General features: G+C 35.0%; 1 long non-coding RNA gene across 2 annotated transcripts in view; it reads left to right on the top strand.

The window, feature by feature from the left end:
- The window catches only part of LOC128249371 (uncharacterized), a 146,403-nt gene that overhangs the window by 125,378 nt on the left and 12,141 nt on the right, over positions 1–8,884 (top strand). For both annotated transcript variants that reach the window (XR_008265473.1, XR_008265474.1), the window contains one exon: positions 1,274–1,424. This is a non-coding gene — a long non-coding RNA (uncharacterized LOC128249371). The remainder of the gene's footprint in view (positions 1–1,273; positions 1,425–8,884) is intronic.

Genomic DNA, 8,884 nt, shown 5'->3' with positions numbered 1-8,884 from the left:
CTGTATTTTTGTAATTTTTTAAATTTATAATATATTCTGTAAGCTGTATTTTTTTATTAAAATTTGTGAGAAACAGTAATTCTTCATTCACCTAATAGCATATATGATGTAGCTAAGAAATAGTGGTAGTTTGAATGAAATTTAATTAAAAGAAAAATATTGGGTCCATTGGACCCAGTTGGTAATTAGTGACATACATTTTCTCTGGTAGACCAAGGGTTAAACTGAAATGTCTTAGACCTAATTCTGTGCTATTTCCACCTCCATCTTTTTTATATATAAAAATTTGATTTGTATAGATCTTTAATCTTTTTTCAATTATATATACAACGTCTATATATCAAAAAGATTTTATAACATTTTTCTGACATAATTTAAATATATACTTTAACCATGTAACACAAGCCTTCTGTAGTTTTTTCACTCTTATCTTTTATATATATATATATATACATATATATATATACACACACATGCATACACACACACATATATATATACAATGGGCTTCTTTCAGTTTCCATCTACCAAATCCACTCACAAGGCTTTGGTCAGCCTGAAGCTATAGTAGAAGACACTTGCCCAAATGCCACACAGTGGGACTGAACCTAGAACCATGTGGTTGGGAAGCAAGCTTCTTACCACACAGCCAAGCCTGTACCTATATGTATATATTATACAGAGAGAGAAAAGGAAAAAGAGACAGGGAGAGAAAGGGGTGAGCATAAATGCACCTAACTTATAATTAATCAAGACTGTTTGTATGAAGGGAAAGTAAACTGCTATAATGTGGATCTTTGTCCACTTGTATGTTATTGTTGGCACTAATATTCTTCTAGCCATTATTATGTTGTGGCAGTATTCTGCATCTTATCTTTGACTTATCTATCATGCTATCGCTGATAGCTCTGCAAGACAATGACTGTAAAACGTCTACCTTGACAGTAACTTGAACTCGTATATATCACATAACTGACACTGACACCAACTGAGAACTCAAACAATGACTCTACTACTACTGACCTCCTACAACTGACTGTCTAACTTTATAGTGGCTGGTTCACACCACTTTGTCACATGGGAAGGAGAGTACCATTTTCACTACAACATCTCCCCTTTTAGCTCTTTTTTTTCCTTTGGGAAGCAAATCATTTCATTTTACTTTATTCACCCCTCCTCCCTCTTTAGTATTTTTTTTTCCAACTTGATATTTTTTTCGTTTTGGCATCTATTTGTTGTAACTCTGTGTTCTTCCTTTTTCTTCCACTTGCAGGCATGGGTTCAACCACCTGTAATGGTGTTTGAACCTGAAATGCATCATACAGCCATCCCAATACACATAACTGCGCATAAATGCTTTCATGCTTATAATTCCTGGATGTCCAATATGAAATTCTTTCAACATTCTTTTTGTAAAGTCTCAGGTATCTCTACCCTTTGACCATACATCAGTACGCCGTAATGTTGTATATATGTTTACTTGTTGCTGTTTTGCTTTACTGAACCTATTTTTGTTTTCTTTAGCTGATCACAGAGTTTTTTTTGTTTCATTAATGAACTTATCATTTGACACATGTTGCTTTATCTCCTCCAGAATTATTAGTAACTTTCGAACAATGTTCCACATTGTGTTTACTTTCCTCTTCGGCTCTTAGGATTGCTATTACAGTGTTCTTGAATGGTTTGCCATTTCTAGGTGTTAACCTGGATAGGTTGTCAACATGTCCTAGCTTTTACAAAGGCAAATATTCCATTGTGTAGTCGTAGTTTAGTAGTATGGTGCCCCATCGCTGCAACCTGTTTACTGTATGTACTGGGATTCCTTTCGTGGATCCATAAATTGTTAGCAACGGGTGATGGTCTGTTTGTAGTCTAAACCATCTACCATGTATAAACCTGTGGAACTTTTTTATGCCATATGTAATCGCCAATGCCTCTTTTTCAATTTGGCTATAATTTTTTTCTGCTGGCAATAGCATCCTTGACACGTGAGCAATGGCCTTTTGGCTGCCATCTTCACATTTGTGTAGGAGTATGGCACCTACCCCATACTGATTAGCATCTGTTGCCAGTATCGTTTCCAACTTCAGATCGAAGTGTGTAAGTGACAAGTCTGAAGTTAACATGCATTTTAGTTCCTCAAATGCCTTCTGGCATTTTTCTGACCAAAACCATTTAGCATCCTTTTTTAACAGCTTGTTTAGTGGAGCCCTTGTGTTGTGTATGTTTGAGATATATGCTTGATAGTAGTTTACCAAGCCTAAAAATGCTTGTAACAATTTGACATTCAATGGGGGAGGCATATTCCAAATTGCTATCACCCTTGATAGGTCTGGCCTTTATCCCCTTTCGTCAATTACTTGACCCAAATATTTGATTTTTTTCATTCACACTTTTCCTCTTTTATTCTAAACCCGTATTCATTTATTTTTCCAAACACTTTTTTAATATGTTCAAGGTGTTGCTTCACTGACTTGCTATTTATCAAAATATCATTGAGAAGCCAAAAGGAAGCCACTTGAATTTATATAATCTACAGTGGTGTTAATTGTTAAAAGGTGTGTGCAGTCTTCCTCTACTTGTACCTGTAGACAGGCCTCTGAGAGGTCTAACCTTGAGAACATTTTTCCTCCATTTAGTTTGAGAACACTTCTGGGCTTGGTAATGGATAATTGTGTTCAACTAAAGTCATTTAATCCAGTTGAAAAGTCCACACACACTCTTAGTTTTTTTTTTTTTCTTCTTTTCTTTACATAAACCACCGGAGCTTCCCAGTCTGAATAGTTGATTTCTTCAATTATAGCTAGACTTTCTAGTCCTTCTAGCTTTTTATTGAACTGGTCCAATGCTGCAAATGGCACATTCCATTCGGGCTTGAAAACAGTGTTGTCTTTTCTTTTTCTGTGATCCTCGCTTTTGTCTTAATGCAATAGCTTAATCCTTTCAAAAAAACATTTGGAAACAATATTTTAATTTTTTGTCTCAGTTGTTCAATTTCATTCGAACTTTTGACCATGCTGACTACATTTTCACAGAGAACACTAATGGAGGTATCCCATATTTTAAATAACTCCATGCACTCCATGTCAAATAGGTTTAGTAATTTTTTTACACATAAATGATTGTCCTTTTCATTTCATCTCAAAAAGTTACATTGCAAATACATTCACTGATGAAATATAATTTCTTTCCTGTAACACCATATACTATTTTATTTGATTTAAATGATATCAGCTTACTGATTTGTCGCCATGTATCTTCATTTATAATTGTGATGTCACTACCCATGTCTGATTGTATTTTGACACTAGTGGTTTCAATTCTCACCCTGATGAATTTTCTGATCATTGTACAAACTTTTTTCTCTGATGACAAACTATTTATTTTTTCTTGTTTGGTTCAATTTTTCATTATCTTAGTTCTGCAGTGCAATTTAATGTGTCCTGTATCCTGTGTTCCCACAATGAAAACACTTTGCTTTTATAAACAGGCATGCTTTTCTCAGGTGCTTACCACCACATGCCATACATGGGTTTATCTCCAGTTGTATATTGTTTTCTGATGAAACTCTTCCACACTGGCTTTTTCCATAAACAATCTCTGCATTGTATTTCTTTTGTGTTGTGCCTTATTCTTAATATCATATCACACTCTTCTGACAGTTTCTGGAGTGTTATATCCTGGTTCATTTCCAGCTTTGTGAGAATTATCATTCTGACTTCTGCGTCCAGTTTAAATCTCTCACACTCTCTCTTCACTCTACCTGCATATGTGGTAAAGTTTTCATCATCGCATTTCTCAATGTTCAATCACTTCCAATGTGTGTAGAACAACGATGTTTTTGCAGTAAACAACCTATATAAAATGTCAACTGTGTCCATGAAATTTATATCAGAAACTTTTTTAGGTAATATAAAGTTACAGTATTTCTCATGCTCTATCATTGCCAGTTTCCTCAGAATTAGATGCATTTTCATTTCATTTGTCCAGTCTTGGCATTCTTTTTTGAAAATTTGTTCAAATTTTTGGTAATATGCGTTGAAGGTAACTCCTTCTTCCAGGCCATATTTAAATTCATCTATTGAATTTGCTACATGGTTTGAGGAAAACATATTTTCTGGTTTTGTTACTAACTTCATTAGTCATAGCATTTATTGCAGTAACATTTGTTGTTGTTCTTGTTGTTTTTTTGAATTATTGTTGTTGCTGTTTTTGCAAAACAACTAGACCCTCTAACAAGTTTTCCATAATTTTACGGATTCTTCATAAAATATGTACAACAAAAATGTTTGTTACTCCCCTGTCGAGTTTTTAATTTCCCCACATGAAAAATATTTCAACGTCATCCGTGTGAATTGTTTATTTTCTTGTGAAAAAATTGTTTTTCTTTTGAACATTGTGTGAATTGTTTATATCTTTGTTGCCACTGTTATAGTGTGGATCCTCATCCATACAAATAGCTTTTTTTTTTAAGGTATTCATATATTACAGTCATTTCACCCCTAAGTTATAGCTATATTTAATTCTAACAAGAGAGAGAGAAGGCACAGAAGCTTTGAATCTATGACAATTCATCTAGTTTGGAGACCAGCATGGAATCCATTGTCAAAGTCTGGTGCTAGACCATCTAAAAGCTTATCATTTAAATACAAATTACTTTGCATCCTTCCATTATTCCCTCCAGGAAGTAGAGTTTTAGAGCTTTCAATCTCTCTCAGAAGTTGAAGTAGTTCAGCTATGACTACTTAGCAATCTTCTTAATGCAGAATCATTGGATTGTTTCTAGTTCAGCAATAAACTTGATGCTTTATTTAGGAATTATGAATCAGACAAATGATAACAAGTGACTTTTAGGGACCTAACTTGAATTCTTATTCTCTGATACTAAATGTTCTCAGAATATGATTTTTGTAATATGCATTTGAAACAACTTTATAATTCTCATGTCTTACAGATTTTGATTGCAATCTTTCCTAACTCAGAGTATCTGAGATGTAATGTGTTAGAGTAATGGTTCTCAACCATCTTTTTTTTTTTATCTATGGACCACTTTGGTTACTATTTTATTCTTGTGAACTCCTATAACCATTTGATGTTTTAAAAACTGGTTTTATAGATACTTCTTTCAAAATTCCTATTTTGTTTTTCATACATTCACTTGCATACATTAACAAGAAACATATTGAACTATACTCTCTCTCTCTCTCTCTCTCTTTTACATGTTTCAGTCATTTGAATGTGGCCATGCTGGAGCACCACCTTTAGTCGAGCAAATCGACCCCAGGACTTATTCTTTGTAAGCCTAGTACTTATTCTATCGGTCTCTTTTGCCGAACTGCTTATTTACGGGGACGTAAACACACCACCATCGGTTGTCAAGTGATATTGGGGGACAAACAGACACACAAACATATACACACACATACATATATATATATATACATATATATGACGGGCTTCTTTCAGTTTCCGTCTACCAAATCCACTCACAAGGCTTTGGTCGCCCAAGGCTATAGTAGAAGACACTTGCCCAAGGTGCTACACAGTGTGACTGAACCTGGAACCATGTGGCTGGTAAGCAAACTACTTACCACACAGCCACTCAAGAGAAAGAAACCTAGCTGTTTCTTGCAATATGTACATCTATATCAAAATTTTTTCATGAACCCTTAAAATAATACTGTGGATCCTCAAGTTACTATGTCACTTGCACGGACCTTCAGAAGTCTTATATGGACAATCAGGGGTCATATGGACCCCAGATGAGAACCAATGTGTTTGAGGGTTATCAGTGAAAGCCTAAATCTTTTTAGCATTGAATCTTCAACTCACCTACATAAGGCACTGAAATCCTTCAGTAGGTTTTTGCAGAAAGATAATGATGAGTCACTTCAGATTGCAGATCTTTTGAATGACTTGAGGAAAGTCGTTTTCTTTTTGTTTGTTTTTGTTTTGTTATGTCTTGTTTCTGTGTGATGCCAAGATAATTAGGCTCTTTTGCACCATACAGTGTTAATTCCGCTATGTTAAGATTGTAGAAAATTGTAAGATATATTTTTTATTGTCTGGAAAGTGAATATCTAGTATTTTGCTGCTTCTGTTAGGGTAAATAGTCTATTTCAGTGGTTCACAACCATTTTTGCCTGTAGACCCCTTTAATTCCTATTTTACTCATCTGGATCCTCGTATCCATTCTATCATTTTATTCTTTTATTCTTTTACTTGTTTCAGTTATTTGACTGCAGCCATGCTGGAGCATTACTTTGAAGGGCTTTAGTCAAAGAAATCGACCCTCAAGACTTATTCTTTTTAAACCTAGTACTTATTCTATTGGACTCTTTTGCCAAACTGCTAAGTTATAGGGATGTAAACACACCAGCATCAGTTGTCAAACAATGGTGGGGTGACAAACACAGGCACAAAGACGCACACATATATATACATACATATACATACATATATATATATATATATATATATATATATATGTATGTATGTATGTATGTATGTCAGATAGGAAGACGTTATACTATGGATTTATGTAATGATCAAGAAGGTGAATGACAATGACCTTTTTGGTGTGCACAGTCTGTGACAAACCATGCCTGTCTTTGCTGGCCTCAAATCTTATCTGCGAATGCATGGAAAACGAACCTCCACCAACTATTTTGTCTATATGTCTGCACACACCTTTGAATGCACTGTATGCCAGAAGGTTTGCAAATCCAATGGAGGCCTCAAAAAATATTTTAAGATCCACAACGAGCAGAACTTATCTGCAGCTCTTGGTGGTCCAAATCGGAGGTGCAATCTGTGTGGGTGTCTTTTCAGAACACATTGTCTGATTTAAAAAGCCACATCAGATACCATGATGGTGCTGAGATGTAGGTACAGGAGGTGGTCAAACTCTGTATAAGAAGTAGACAACCACCATATACATATATATATATACGATTGTTTTCTTTCAGTTTCTACCTACGAAATCCACTCACAAGGCTTTGGTGAGCCCAAGGTTATAGTAGAAGACATTTTCCCAAAGTGTTATGCAGTGAGACTGAACCTGAAACTAATATGGTTGTGAAGCAAGCTTCTTACTGCACAGCCACTAAAAAATCCTATCAAATTTTCATAATTAAATATCATTTGGAATTGTATTAAAAAATTGTTAAAATATTGTGTAAATTGTGGAAGTATGAGCAATTTATTGCACATAAACTTTAACAACAAAATCTTATATGGAACCCCAAGGACCATATATGGATCCCAGTTGAGAACCCCTGGATTATTTGTTCCATGAACACACTGTTGATGAGGTTAAAAAGAAATTCTACATATCTTTGGTTATGATATGACATTCCTGGATATTTGAGTGTTTCTGAGTGACTTCAGTCAAATAAAAAGAATACATGCATATGTTTACCCAATTCAGTAAACAATAGCTTTTTAATCTTTCCAAAGGTCTTCTGAAATTTTTTGCCATGGAGAATACGGTGTACATATAATTACAACAAATTGCTTTATATATATATATCTTTTTACATACTATTAACTATTTTTGGGTGTCTTAACACAAGTAGGGTGTGACATCTTCATGAATGTACATGGCAACTCTATCACAACTGTTTTCTTTCCTGTCAGATAGGAAGACATTATACTATGAATTTATGTAATTAGGAATCAGAGATGTTTGTTGATAGGTGGGTTTTCCTAATTGCTATGGATATTACTCAATCATATGTGAAAGGGTCTCTCATGCTGGGAACTCTACTCCTGTTACACAGTTGTAAAAGGACATAACATTTCATAGTATAAGTGTTCTTACATTTGTAGGAAGAGAGTATGGAGTCGTAGATTACTTGTGATAGCATTTTGTGGTGGTGAAAGTAATTATGTGTTTGTACACTTTGTAACCAGGTCAGATGCTGCACTATTCTTTGTGCCAGTTTTGTGAACCAATTTTAATTCCTGCTTATATAGTTAATTCTCACAACATAGGCTGGCATTGCTCTTGCTGAAGGTCTGACTGTCAGTTCACTGGTTCAGAGAAGTTATGCAAGTGGCTGTATTTATTACACTTAACTGAAATACATAGAATATTGATAAATTGATAGGCTGATCAAACGATTGATTAATTGATTCTTTGATTGAATGGATGGAAGGGTATGGACAACAAATTTTCATGACAAATACATGATTTTTGATAAGATTATGAAATTTTGGCATGCACTGTACTGGTAACTTGTGTGTGTGTGTGTGTGTGTGTGTGTGTGTGTGTGTGTGTGTGTGTGTGTGTGTGTGTGTGTGTGTGTGTGTGTGTGTGTAAGCGAGAGAGGGGGGAGAAAGAAAGAAAGAGAGAATGAAAGAGAGAGAGTGAGTATGATATTTGTATATGTTTGTGTGTGTGCACACATTTATGCATCTGTCCTTGTGTGTGTATGTGCATGTGAGAGAGAGAAAGAGAGAGAGAGAGAGAGAGAGAGAGAGTGAGAGAGAATGAGTGTTGCATTTATATGTGAGTGTATGTGTGCATGCACATGTATGTGTGTTTCTGTGTGTGGTGTGTGTGTGTGTGTGTGTGTGCATGGGATGTGTGTTTATAGTTATATAATGGATGAGTGCACATAAGCGTGGCTGAATGGTTATTAATTTCTCTTCACAACTAAGATATTTTGTGTTTGATTTCTCTGTGAAGCACTGGGGTCAAGTGTATTTATTCTACCACAATTTTGGGGGTTAACCCATTCCCAAAACCTTGGAAACAAAAACATGTTGACAATGAAAACTAGATTAAAACTCATCAGATTGACTGTCCCTACAATTCAAACAGCCAGCCTTGTCCAATACTGTGTCATGCTGTTTCTATTAGAGTGCTATGTTTAGGAAA

Source organism: Octopus bimaculoides, chromosome 14 (genome assembly GCF_001194135.2).
Source record: "Octopus bimaculoides isolate UCB-OBI-ISO-001 chromosome 14, ASM119413v2, whole genome shotgun sequence".
In the NCBI taxonomy this organism is placed as follows: domain Eukaryota; kingdom Metazoa; phylum Mollusca; class Cephalopoda; order Octopoda; family Octopodidae; genus Octopus; species Octopus bimaculoides.
Note: the sequence above shows the minus strand (reverse complement) of the source record. Positions and strands in the feature narration are given on the sequence as shown.